The 13,857-nt window shown below is 44.8% G+C and overlaps 1 long non-coding RNA gene across 2 annotated transcripts; it reads left to right on the forward strand.

The window, feature by feature from the left end:
• Positions 1-381: 381 nt before the first annotated feature.
• Positions 382-13,623, forward strand: LOC123382383. 2 transcript variants are annotated; one of them, XR_006590683.1, is made up of 3 exons: positions 387-774; positions 12,458-12,694; positions 13,321-13,623. It is a non-coding gene; the product is annotated as an uncharacterized LOC123382383 (long non-coding RNA). The 2 variants fall into 2 exon arrangements; XR_006590684.1 differs by lacking the exon at positions 13,321-13,623 and having other exon boundaries at positions 382-774; positions 12,458-12,802.
• Positions 13,624-13,857: the final 234 nt, after the last annotated feature.

Here is a 13,857-nt window from a genome sequence, read left to right on the forward strand (position 1 = left end):
GCTCGTGCCTGAGGTTGGGGACAGCCACCAGCTGGCTCCCCGGCCTCACAGTCCCACCTGCTCTCTGAGAGCGAACCCCAAACCCCGCTACCGTGAACCGGGCCCCATGCCTACCGGAGGAAAGATCCTTCCTCACGCTGGAGGGGGGTGGTGGGGGGGGGGGGAGTTCAAGGGCAGCCAGGTGGCTGTCCTGCTCAGGGCGGAGCAACCACGCTCCCCAAACGGGTCGGCCCCTTAGGCAAGGCGCTGATAATGATCAAATGATAAGAGTAACCGTCTCCACATTTCGAGAGCCTACTGCACGTAAGCTGAGTTGGGAGGCACCGTCTCGTCGAACCCTCCCAGAAATCCACCGCGGTTGTGATGATTTATTATCGTCGTTTGACGTCTGAGAAACTCGAAGCGCCGAAAGGTCAAGTGACTTGCCTGCAGCCCAGCAGCCGGGCTGGCGGCCGGGCGCAACGTGGATGCCAGGCTGAGCTCGGGCTCTGACCTCTCCTGGGTGCCCGGATCTGTAGGGCAGACTTCCCCCGGGAGGGGCGGCGGGCACAGCGCCGGGCCCACCCACACGAGAGCGCTTTGCTTCTTGCAAAACAGCGAGCTAAGCACGTCAACCGTTGGCATCGGGACGGCAATCAAAATCAAGACCTTTTGGAGCCCGTCTTCTTGTACCCAGAGGGAAACTGAGGCCTGGACCCAGGCCTAATTCCCGTCTGGCTTCTGAGCCATTGCCATGAGTCAGAAGCCAAGAGTTTCTTTTCGTTCCTTCTCGTGGTAGGTAGCGGTGTCCCATCTAAAACGGCTGTTGGTCGACTGTTTGGTGTTTGCTATTTAATATCTCACAGGCTCATGGCTTCGTGACTGTTTACTTATTTTTTATTATTATTATTATGTTTAATGTTTAATTCGTTTTGAGAGACAGAGAGTGCGTGGGGGAGGGGCAGAGAGAGAGGGAGACGCAGAATCTGAAGCAGGTTCCAGCCCTGAGCTGTCAGCACAGAGCCTGACCCCGGGCTCCAACTCAGGCCAGATCGTGACCCGAGCTGAAGTCCGACGCTTAACCAACTGAGCCACCCAGGCGTCCCTCCTCGTGACTTTTTCAATCACGTAAATAGGGAAGCACAAGTGAGAAATACAGTGACTCCAGGTGGTTCCTCCCTTGAGTTGCCGCTGTTTGTATTAAACACAACCCCATCCGTGGAAGGGTTCTGGAAGGTTCAAAAGGCCTTCTAGAGCTGAAAGATGATTCTGAGAAAGCACGTATCAGGCTGGGTGTTCAGCGCTGAACAATGAAACCTATTTCCTCCCGAAACTGCCAGCGGACATTCTGGAACGCCTGTGTCGGTAATCTACCTTTTGGTTTTAAATGGGTCAGAAGTGCCCTCGCTCGGGCCCTCTCGCCGGGAGCAGTGACGGGCTGGTCCCCTTTCCCCCAGGGCTCCCTCTGCCGCCTCTCCCTCCCGACAGGCAGGAGGGGTCCCGCCAGGTGGCCTCCAGGACCAGGGCCATGGCACCCACCGTCCCTTCCTTCTGGGCTGCCCATGTTGTTCCCTTTTAATGCCATTGATTCATTTCCCTCTTGTTTTGACCAGGCGAACAGCACACATTTGCTGCCACCAGCAGGGTGTCAGTAGTTCATACGGCTCAATTTGTCTGCCCCAAACCCACGGTAGGGCTGATCTCGCAAGGCTCGCGTCTCGAGTTTCCATTTCAAAGTATTATGCTGCGATGTTGGCATTAAAGATTCATAGGTTGAATTAAAGATTCATTTTGGGGGGGGGGGGAGGTTGCATTATTATCAGGCAAATCACGTTCCTTTCATTTTAAACATATCGGCTATTACGATTTCATCTTTTTTTTTTTTTTTTTGCTAAAAGCTCAATTACATCAATATCACTCGAGACCCTCCAAAAACTATGCTAAAAGCCGGGCTTCTCAGCGGCCAAATGCCTATTGCCCTTTAAGGATTAACTTTGCTAAGAAGGAATCCCATCCCTCCAATGCAGAGTTATCTCCCTGATAAAAAAAAAACGGAGCGAGTCACGCCTCTGCTTGAGACCTCGGCTGGCTTTCGGTTGCTTCCTGAATGAAGCTTGAACTTCTTCCTCCGTCTTCCAAAGCCTTCCCCGGACCGGGCCCGGCCTGCTGTGCCTCCTGTTCCCCTCCACACCAGGCCCAGGGCCTTTCCAGAGCGGCCCCCTCTGCTACAAAGGAAACTTCTTCTTCCTGCTGCTCTCGTTCAAGACCTAGGCTCAGTGACACCCCGACGGCCCTCGCCTTGGGCCTGTCTCTGTGTCTCCACGAGCCGGTTTCCCTGGGCGTATCATACAATATCTCTATGTGCCTCCTTCCCCCAAAGATAGGGGTTGAAGATTATTTCTATTTGTAACCCCTGGGATCAGCACAGGGCCAGGCACACTCCATAGTGATTCGTAGGTGCATCCATGAGTGAGCAAATGAATGGATCCACCCGCCCGAGGACTAACACACACATGGTCCACAGAAGAGATAGTAAAATCAACAACAACAATTCTTCCATTCAGCGAGTAGGGAAACATACAAGTAGGTACACGGAGTAGTGAAAGTCCTCAAGGGGGCTTCTAATACGGGGTGTGATCGCATGAAGTGCGCAAGAAATAATCCCAATGGTCCCAGCCTCTGGTTGGTACCAGAGCTCCCGAAGTTCATGTTTGTTGGTCTGATCTAATGCGATTTAAAAGAAAAAAATTTAGGTTTCTTTGTTCTGAAAAAAGAGAGCGAGAGAGCGGGGGAGGGGCAGGGAGGGAAGGAGAGTGAATCCCAAGCAGGTTCCGCACCGCCAGCGCGGAGCCCGATGCGGGGCTCAAACTCACGAACCGTGGGATGCTGTGAGATTACGACCTGAGCTGAAATCAAGAGCCGGACGCTTAACCGACCGAGCCACCCAGGCGCCCCTGATCTAATTTTAAGAGTTTAGATGGGAGACAGTGATCCTATTTACATTTGACCAAGAAAGTGCCTGCCTTACAAAGCATCTGGCCCAACACCTTGTCTTGCAGGAGGGCCTGACAGGCCAGGTGTGGAAGCCCAATCATGGGGGCCACAGATGCCAGTCGTATTTTCGAAACTGAATGATGCCAGCAGTAAAAATGCTTTGATCTCCATCTGTCGGATTCTTGTAGCTACTTCTTGGTCAATACTGAGCTTAGAGAGGAAGGGTCTCAATGAGCCACTGCTGAAAGCCCGACGGGTCGTCTATTCTTTTAGCTCAGAATTGGATGATGGGCCCCTGAACCACAGCAAGATCCCATGGAAAACTTTCTTTCTTCAGCGGATGTTTCTGACTTAAGGAGTCTGCTCCATTCGCTCTCATCTGGGGTCTCCATTTCCTGTTCCAGAAGGGAACCCCGAGTCCCGCATCAGCACTGGAGGTGTCAGCTTTACGCCAAAACGCGAATAACCACCGCAGCAACAACCCACACCGGAATGAAAGATCATCTTGGCGGACCACCAGCTACGCTCTATCCCACTGTTCATCCTACTCACTTTGAAACAGCAAAGTTTCACTGAACGGAAATAGATACCCAAGGATCATTCACAGAGAGCTGAATCTAAATTTTTTCTTAAAAAAACAAAAACAAAACCAAATTGAAACAAAAACAAATCGTCAAAATACTTTTTTAGAAAAAAAATTGTTAATGTTCATTTAATTTTGAGAGAGACAGAGCGCGAGCCGGGGAGGGGCAGAGAGAGAGGGAGACACAGAATCCGAAGCAGGTTCCCGGCTCTGAGCTGTCAGCACGGAGCCCGACGCGGGGCTCAAACTCACGGACCACGAGATCGTGACCCGAGCCGAAGTTGGACGCTTAACCGACTGAGCCGCCCACACGCCCCTCGAAATACTTTCTGAATCGAACTGATGTTTCATTCTGTTCCAGCGTTGGGTACACATCAGGTGATACTGTTTTCCAAGCACAGAAAAATATTCAGCAAATTTGCCTATGTTCCTTGCTTCCCTTTCTACCCTTTAATTCCCTTGAATTAAATCACATTCCCTCTTGGTCACCACCTTTCACAGTTCTGTTTCATCTTTGACAATATAAATGCATGAATGACCAAAAAAGGTAGCCCAAAGATTTTTATCTAAGTTGGTATAATATTTCATGTTTTCTCAAAGACGAAATTTTGAAATTCATGGCCGGGGCACCTATGATGACAGAATATCCTCTTCTTAAGAAGCTTGAAAGAATTTGTGAAGGATGATCTTTTAATAGATTTCAAGTCGATGAAACGTGTCCCTTTGCCATCCACGGAGTTAGCCTGTGGGGCTTCTAGTTCTGACTTGCACACTGTTCCATCCTGACAGGGGAGCACTGGTTAAACAAGAGGGTTGGGAAGCCATATATATGCCCGTTCAGCAACTTGTTCATTTGCTCATTCATTCATTCAACAAATATTCAGTGAGTCCTTCCACGATAGGCCCAGAGCAGGTCCCAGGGAATTAGTAGTAAATAAATCATAGCCCTCTGTGGGGTTCACAGAGATTAGTAGAGGAAAGAAACAGCCATGCATAAATCGCCCCAGGATGAGGGCCACAGAGAGCCAGCAAGGAACTCTAAGCTCCTTACTCTTTTGGTTCATGGTAGTGACCATTTATTTATCCAGAGATGAAACACCTATTGCCTGAGGATTCGAGTGCCGGGACATAAGTTTCTTGAACTCTCTATAGCTGTACTCTGCCAAGCAGGAGGTACTTCTAAATCCGCCCAGGCCCTCTCACCAGCATGGGCTACGCTCGAAAGTTAAACTTTTTATCTTCTATGAATCGTCTCGCGTGGGTCTAACACACACAGCTGACGTTTTTACAAAGCAGTAATGTGAAATCGAATAGGTAACAATTCTAGCCATAAAAAGATGTAAAACATATTGAAATAATAGCTTAATTTTTCTTTCAGTGAGACAAACTAAATTCACAACAAAATCGGTAACGTTCGGCTCCCAAAATTTATGGTGGAAACATGCATGTAAAATCACTGAAAAATTATAGGTTATTTTTTTTTAAAGTACTAAGAACAAGTTCCTCCCTCACTTTTCAAAGATGAAAGAAGGAAGACTTATTGAACTTTGGTGAAATAAAGATTTAAGCATTCATTCTGCCTGAGGGACTGTACTTAGTCATCATGCCTCAAATTCTGACAACTAGAGACACTCCTTTGAATTAAAACATTGTCATCAGAAGATTCCTATACTCTACATATTAACCTCAGAGGCAAGAAGCTTATTATAACATATTAGTATCTTGTGATAAAATATTATCGCTTAATTTGTAAAAAAAATCAGCTAACCACAACCTTGGAAAGCCTTCAGCAGAAATATAAAAGAACAGGGCTCAGGAAGAGTATATTTAACTAACGATGAATCTCCATGGCTTTTCATGTCATTTTGAGAATACTCTTTCTTATTGATTTGTGAGAACTCATTATATATGTTAGTGAAAATCTGCTGGCTTTGCCCCTTCACATTCCTTCTCCTTTCTTCTGGTAAGAGAATCACTCTGCATTATGAAAAATGCATTCTGGACATTTTGTGTGGCGCTGACTTACCCCTCTCCCTGCCGCAAGGGTAGCATATGACCCAGGCCTGGCCAGAGACATGGATGGATAAACCACTAGAACCCAAGAACAAAAGAGAAAGTAACCCTCCTCCAGCCACAGGCTACTTCAGTGATGGCCATGTGACCCCATCGGGGCCAAAATCCTTCCAAAAGCTTGTCTCCTAGAGCTTCAGAGAAGCAGCTCTCTTGCCCGGGAGACCATTAAACTGGTAGGGCACCAGCCCGGGACTTGACTGTTACAGAAGCTAGAAAATTCCCTTGTATGCTTCAGCGGTATTTGAATTGAACCACTGGCACCTCAGGTAAAAACAGTCTTACAAGTCATCACCCATTGAAGACAACCGCCATTTTGTCTGTAGCGTACGTGGCAAGGGCTTTTGCCCAATGTTTGTCTTTTAATTTTAAGGTTTCTGCCCTATAGAATGTTTTCATTTTTAAGGAGTCAATCCTTTCCCTCTTTAGAGTCTAGTTTTGCTGATATACCTCAAAACTCCTCCTCAAAAGCCTCCTCTAATCAAAGTTAACAAAATGACCTATTTTTCTAGGACTTCCATGGTGTCGTTTTTATATGTAACCTTTAATCCGCCTCCGCTTTCTTGTAGTGTCAGGCGTGCATTTTGTAAATTTTGTTTACAGATGGTCAGTTGTCCCCAAATTGTTTGGTGAACAGTCCAGTCTTTTTCCAATTATTGAAGGCTACCTTTTCTTTGTCTCAATCCATATTCGTGCTTGGTTTTGGTCTTGGCTCTCGGTTGCGTTCGTCTGGACCTCCCTCATCCTGCATCTGTTCTGTACCAACTTTAATTAGTTAATTTTTATACCTGGTAGAAGAAAGTTTATTTTCATCATTCTTGTCCTGGCTATTCTTGCAAATTTATATTTCTGGAGCACTTTTAGAATCAGTTTTCTTTCTGGGGAGCCTGGGGGGCTCAGTCGGTTGGGCATCTGACTCTGGCTCAGGTCATGATCTCACAGTTTGTGAGTTCGAGCCCCGCGTCGGGCTCTGTGCTGACCGCTCAGAGCCTGGAGCCTGTTTCAGATTCTGGGTCTCCCTCTCTCTCTGCCCCTCCCCCGCTCGTGTGCGCACTCTCTCGCTCTCTCGCTCTCTCTCTCTCTCAAAAATAAATAAATTTTTGGGGCGCCTGGGTGGCGCAGTCGGTTAGGCGTCCGACTTCAGCCAGGTCACGATCTCACGGTCTGTGAGTTCGAGCCCCACGTCAGGCTCTGAGCTGATGGCTCGGAGCCTGGAGCCTGTTTCCGATTCTGTGTCTCCCTCTCTCTCTGCCCCTCCCCCGTTCAGGCTCTGTCTCTCTCTGTCCCAAAAATAAATAAACGTTGAAAAAAAAAAATAAATAAATAAATAAATAAATTTTTTAAAAAAAGAATCATTTTTCTTTTAAGTTTCATAGGGGGCAGCTGGGTGGCTCAGTCGGTGTTCAACTCTTGATTTCAGATCAGGTCACGATCTTTTACGGTTCGTGGGATCGAGCCCCAGGCTCCGTGCTGACACCGCAGAGCCTGCTTGGGATTCTCTCTCCCTCTCTCTCTGCCCCTCCCTCTATCTCTCACTCTAAAAAACAAACAAACAAACAAACAAACAAATAAATAAGCTTTAAAAAACAAAACCAAAAACCTTACTGGGGTTTCCTTTGGAACCAGGTATGTGTATGAATTTGGAGAGAAGTGATATTTTCATAAGACTGAGTCCACTCATGCAAAGATAAAGTGCCCCCTTGAGTTATTAGGTTATTTCTATGCTCCTCAGTAGAGTTTAATAACTTTCCTTACACGGGTCCTGGGCAGTTTGCGTTTTTGTTAAATTTTTTAATTATGATTGTTTAAACCATCATATTTTCTAAAGAGTGTTTACTATTATATCGGCATAGAATCGTAGATCTAATTCCAGAATATTTTTGCAATACTCTGGAAAAAAAAGAAACCATGTATCTGTCAGCAGTCACTCCCCATCCCTGTCTCCTCCCACCCCCTGGCAAATACTAATCTACTTCCTGTCTCTATAGATTGGCCTATTGTGGTCATTTCACGTAAAGGGAATCATGTGATATGTGGCATTGGTGTCTGGATTTCAGTTAACATAATGTTTTCAGGGTTTATCCATATTGTTGCCTGTGTCAGTACTTTCTTTGTATGGCAATAATATTTCATTGTATGGTTATACCACGTTGTTTGCCCACTCATCAGTTGATGGATATTCGAGTTGTTTTTGCTTTTATAAATAATCCTATTTATGAACCCTCGTGTACAAGCTTTTGTGTACACATGTTTTCCCTTGTCATGTGTGTATATCTACTACCATAGGCTAGTTTTACCTGATATAAAAGTTGGTATCAATGGAATCATACTTCTGCTGTCTGACTTCTTTTGTTCAGTACGTTTCTGAGATTTGTTCACGTAGATCGTTCCCTCTTATTGCTGGGTACTATTTCCCTTTTTTAAGTTTATTTATTTATTTTAAGTAATCTCTACAGCCAACATAGGGCTCAAACTCACATCCCAGAGATCAAGAGGAGAATGCTTCTCAGACTGAGACAGCCAGGTCCCTCTGGGTAGTATTTCATTCTATGAATATATCAGTTTGTTTACCCAGTCTCCAGCAGATGGACGTTTGGGTTGTTCTCACTTGGAGCTCTTATAAATAAAGCTGCTCTGAACACGCCTCTATACATCTTTTTATGAACCAAAGTTTTCATGAATTTTAAGTATAGAGCTAGGACTTGAATTACTCAACCCAGAACAGGTGTATGGTTAGCTCTACAAGGAAATTCCAGAGTTTTCCAAGTGGTTGTACCATACTAAATTCTCACCAGTGATGTATTCAAATTCTGGTCACTCCACATCCTCATTAACATTTGGTATTACCAGTCTTTGAAGATTTTAGTTACTCTGTTGGGGATGTAGTGGTATCTCACTATGGTTTTAATTACTATTTTTCTGATGACTAATGATGTAGAATGTTTTTTCGTATGCTTATTGGCCATTTGTACCTTTTCTATTGTGATTTGTCTGTTCAAGTCTTTTGCACATTTTAGTATATGTGCTGCCGAAGCGAGCACTCTTTTGCACATTTTAAAAGTTGCATTGTCTTTTTAGTAAGGAGTTGTAAAAGTCCTTTATATGGTCTAGGTATAAGTTCTATGCCACATATATTTTTTTTGTAAATGTTTTCTTCCAGCCCGTACTTTGTTTACTCATGTCCTTGGTGGTGGGATTTGATGAGTAAAAATTTTTAACTTTTGATGAAATATTACATATTGTTGCTTTAAATTTTATGGTTATTTCTTGCAGTATCTTTTCCAAGACGTCTTTACCCCAAGGTCGTGAAAATTTTCTCCTATATTCTCTCCTAGAAACTTGATAGTTTTGGCTTTTATAATTAGGTCTGTGATTCATCTCAAATTAATTTTTGTATATGGTGTGAGATAAGGGTCAAAGCTCATTTGTCCCCACGAGCTACCCAGCTCTTCCAATGGCAATTGTTAAATGTTTTCCTTTATCGATTATTTTGGTGCTGTTGTCAAAAACCAGTTGACTGTGTCATTGTGGGTTTATTTCTGGAATCTCTATTGTGTTTAATTAATCAGCCTATTCTTACACTAAATCCCACACTACATTTGTTACTGTACCTCTTCGTAAGTCTTGGAAGTAAGCTGTATGAGTTTTCCAAACTTGTTCTTATTTTTGAGGTTGTTGTAACCATTTCCAGTTCCACTTGAGTTTTATAATCTGTTTGCCAATCTAGACCAAAAGACTGTTGGGATCTTTATTGTGGTTCATTTAATTTAGAGATCAGTCTGGGGAGAAGTGACATCTTAACAATATCGAGTGCTCAGATCCATTGACATTACATGTCTCCATTTATTTAAGTCGTTCAGTTTTCTTTGCAATATTTTATAGTTTTCAGTACGGTGGCCTTACACATTTTTCTTAAATGTATTTTTAAGCGTATATTTTTTATGATATTGTAAAAATTTTTTACTTTATTTTCCAAATTTTTGCTACTAGTATATGACAATACAATTAAGTTTTATAAGTACCCTGTATCCTAGCACCTTGCGAAATGTGTTTATTTTGGCCCTTGGTTTTGTAGCTACTTTAGGATTTGCTGTGTGCATAATCAGGATGTCTGTGAATAAGAACAGATTTACTATTTACTTACTCCTTTTTGAGCTATATATTTTTTATTTCTGTTTCCTGCCTTAATTGTACCGGCTAAAATCGCCAACACACTGTTGAGCAGATGTGGAATAGTACATTTTTATCTTGTACCCAGTCCTCAGAGGAAAGTGTTTAGCCTTTCACTATTAAAGTGATAGGATTCTCAACGATGCTTTTATCAGATCGAGAAAGTCTTCCTTTATTCCTAGTTTCTAAGAGTGTTTTTGTCTTTTTCAAAATCATAAAATGCTCCCGGAAAAGCACGTGTCTTACCTCACAAGGGAAGAGATGCCCCTGTTCTTGACCAGGCTGAAGCAGGAAAGGAGGTTAGTCGTAAATGGGAGGAGAGATTTTTTGCTCTTTCTAAGGCCAAGAAAGGTTGAGTCTGGAGTAAGAGGAAAGAGCATGCTTAGAGATTAGGGGGATGGGGACAAACTGGCTTAGCCAAGCTGAGGTAGGCTAATGACCAAGATGAGGCCCGAAGTGAGGTCAAGTCAGGGCTGTGGGTTCCAGAGACACCTGTGGTGGGCACCTGGGTGGGTCAGTCAGTTGAGTGTCCGTCTCTTAATTTCAGCTCGGGTCATGATCCCCGGGTCGTGGGATCGAGCCCCCCATTGGGCTCCGTCCTGAGTGTGTGGAACCTGCTTTGGATGCCCTCTTTATCTTCCTGTGCTCCTCAGGCCCCAGTCTAAAATAAACTTTTTAAAAAAGGGTTTTTTTAGACACCTGTAGTATTAATAGGGTGAACATTCATCCTTGTTTGCCTGGGAATGTCCTGCTTTTAAAACTGAAAATTCAGTTGTACTCGTTGACATTTAAATTTCGAAGGGCTAGTTAAATAGCAAATTAAATATAGCAGTGGAGAGAATCGGGGAACCACAAGATAGATCTGAGAAACTTACTCAGAATGCAGAATGGAGGCATAAGAAGATGAATCAGATGAAAGAGAGATTAGGGGACACACAGCATGGAATCAGAAGATCCAAACACATCTCGAAGGAGTTCCGGAGATGAGTGTAGGGACGATGGGAGGGAACATTATGTGTAAATTGTAGATGAGAGCTGACAGTTTCCTAGAATTGAATTGTCACAAGACCTCAAAAGAAGCATATTAAATATTGAGGAGAATAAATTAAAGAAATCCATACTCCTACATACAGTAACGCAAGTGCAGAATACCAAAGACAAGGAGAAAATCCTTAAAAGCAAATCAAGGGAAAAGGACTGGAATTGGAATGACAATGGGCTGATTAAAAACAATCAAGGCTGGGGGGCGCCTGGGTGGCGCAGTCGGTTAAGCTTCCGACTTCAGCCAGGTCACGATCTCACGGTCTGGGAGTTCGAGCCCCACGTCGGGCTCTGGGCTGATGGCTCAGAGCCTGGAGCCTGCTTCCGATTCTGTGTCTCCCTCTCTCTCTGCCCCTCCCCCGTTCATGCTCTGTCTCTCTCTGTCCCAAAAATAAATAAACGTTGAAAAAAAAAAAAGAATGTTTAAAACTGAAAATTCATGGGAAATCCCTGAGTCCTGGCCAAACTGCTTGGTCGACCTAGGTATTAGTCGTATGTTACCCTTTGTGTTGAGCCCCCAAGACTTCAGTAAAGACCGGACTGGAAGTCCCAGCTCTGTCTTAGCTGTGCTTTGGAGAATAGGGTGGGGGCACACGTCCATGAGTGAGGAGAACTTCTCTGGTGAGAGGCAGCCAGCTGAGACTCTGCATATTAACCAGGACCTGTTAGTGGAACATGGAAACAGTCTTTGGGGATCCCAGTAGAAAGATCGGGAAGGCGATAGGGACAGCATGGAGCCTGGACTTCCTGCGGGTGCTTAGAGCATTATGTGTTTGATCATTAAAGAGAAGTCCTGACCTTGCACAGGTGAACTTGGGGACATCCGTATTACATATAGTTCGAGATATCTTCCTGTCTTGTGTGGAAAAACACGTGCCAACCTCAGAGTTGATTGGCCATTCCTTTCTTTGTTGCCAAATATACAAGGGACACTTTTCATTCCCCACATCAGGTGTCCCGATGTAGAGTTGCCTATGTGTCACCATCTTCTCCATGGGAAGAGTGAGACAATTGTCTTTTTTTTTTTAATGTTTATTTTTTAGGGAGAGAGAGAGACAAACAGACAGAGCACGAGTGGACAGACAGAGCACGAGTGGGGGAGGGGCAGAGAGAGAGGGAGACACAGAATCCGAAGCAGGCTCCAGGCTCAGAGCTTGTCGCACGGAGCCCGATGCGGGGCTCGAACCCACGAACCGTGAGATCATGGACCTGAGCCGCGCAGTCGGACGCTTAACCGGCTGAGCCACCCAGGAGCCCCCTGTTAGACAGTTGTCTTAAAACCTGGCTGTACTACTTTCTGGTTTTAGAACCTTAGAAAAATCTCTGGAGTCTTGGAAGCATCACTTTCCCTATGTCCTCCAGTCTTTTAGAATTAGGAGAATTAAATGAGTCAGGTTATGCGAGCAGAGCCACGTTATGAAATCTGTGGGCCCTTGGCACTCCGCCTTCATGGGCCCCCTCCTCCATAAGAATTGCCAAAAAGACAAATACAGCCCAGACGGGATTCATTATTATGTTCATTATCATGATATTATTTGTTTCATCTTATTTTATGAATTGATTCATATGTTAGCAGATTATATTATTATCACACTTATTATTGTCCTCTGGCTTTAGAAGCAATGAAACGGCACACAGTCCTGCGTGCTCCGCGGCTAAGGCAGCCCTGTCGCCCAGGGCGGACGCAGGATGAGCCCCTAGTCCGCGCTCCGGGACTTTTCCGCTCTTTCTCTCCCATCGCATGTCGAAAGAAGATCTTTCAAAACCTTCGAGCGGCAAATTGCAATCCGAGAAATGAAGCAAAGAGAAAATGCTCCCCGAGCCAGTGGATATCTGTAACAGCAGGTTTCACTTATAGTGAATATCACTTTACTGCTTTTAACAAACTTCAAAGCAAATGTTGTAAGGCCATTCATTCTCCATGTCTGTTTTACATCAGTCACAATTATATCCTAGCTCCACTTCTCTCCCCTTGTTATACCTCATAAATTGTGTAACTAGAATGTATGTGTAGTATATGGATTACATTAGGAATTGTCAGAAGCAGCCCTGATAATAAGCATCTGTACTCGCCCCCGCTTCTGGTGGATCGGAATGGCTCTGGAGGGACGGGAACACACAGCACCCGCGACAAGGGGGGGGGGGGTTGGAAATCCCAAGCTCAGGGAAAGGGACCCTCCGTTCTTAAGAGTCCCCCTGGAGAACCCTGGAGCTGCCACCGTCGTGTTGAAACCACAGCGCCGCACTTCTATGAAAACCGTGTTCATTCACCGGTTGCATGGCCGAGCAAACATGAGAACAAAAGGCAGATGCCCAATGAACTTGAAATCTTGCTTGCGGCTCATGGGAGGAAGTGTGGGTGTCCGGGGCAGGGCGGTTGAGCACCCCCCCCCCCAGAGATGTCACCGGGGCAGGACTTTCGGTAAGCGATGAAACCGCTCGGAGATTCCCACCTTGGTTCTTCTCTGTTCCTTTTACTCCAGGCAAAGACCCTTCTCTTCGCCTTGTAAAGAACCAGGAGATGACTCATCAGTGGGCAGCAGTTGTTAAAAAAAAAAAAAAAAAGAAAGAAAGAAAGAAAAAGAAAGGAAAAAAAGGTATATGGCCAAAGAATACAGAGTCCTTGTTCGAAATGAAAGAGCTTTAATATATTTATATTTATCACTCTGGTTGCATTTATAAGATCATTGAAATTCAAGACTGTCTCGTTTCGCTAGCAACGGGAGAGAGAGAACTGCTTCCCACATGTGACTTTCTCTGATAACCCAAGCTTTGTATCCTTTGAAGCTCCAACACTTGTTAAAGTAGAATCTTTTTCTTTTCTTTTTTTTTTTTTTTTTTTGATAAAAATTTCCTAAATGTCACACGTGTTTTGCAGCCTTTTGGAGCAGGCTTTCCTGAAACATAATTGAGTCTTTGTTGAGGGTCAGCCCGTGTTCTGCTAACTCGTGGAGAGGGTCAGCGCTGCGGGCACTCTGGCATTACACGGGCTGGGCTCACGGGACACTCTGCTGCTGTCA

Source organism: Felis catus, chromosome E2, assembly GCF_018350175.1.
Source record: "Felis catus isolate Fca126 chromosome E2, F.catus_Fca126_mat1.0, whole genome shotgun sequence".
In the NCBI taxonomy this organism is placed as follows: Eukaryota; Metazoa; Chordata; class Mammalia; order Carnivora; family Felidae; genus Felis; species Felis catus.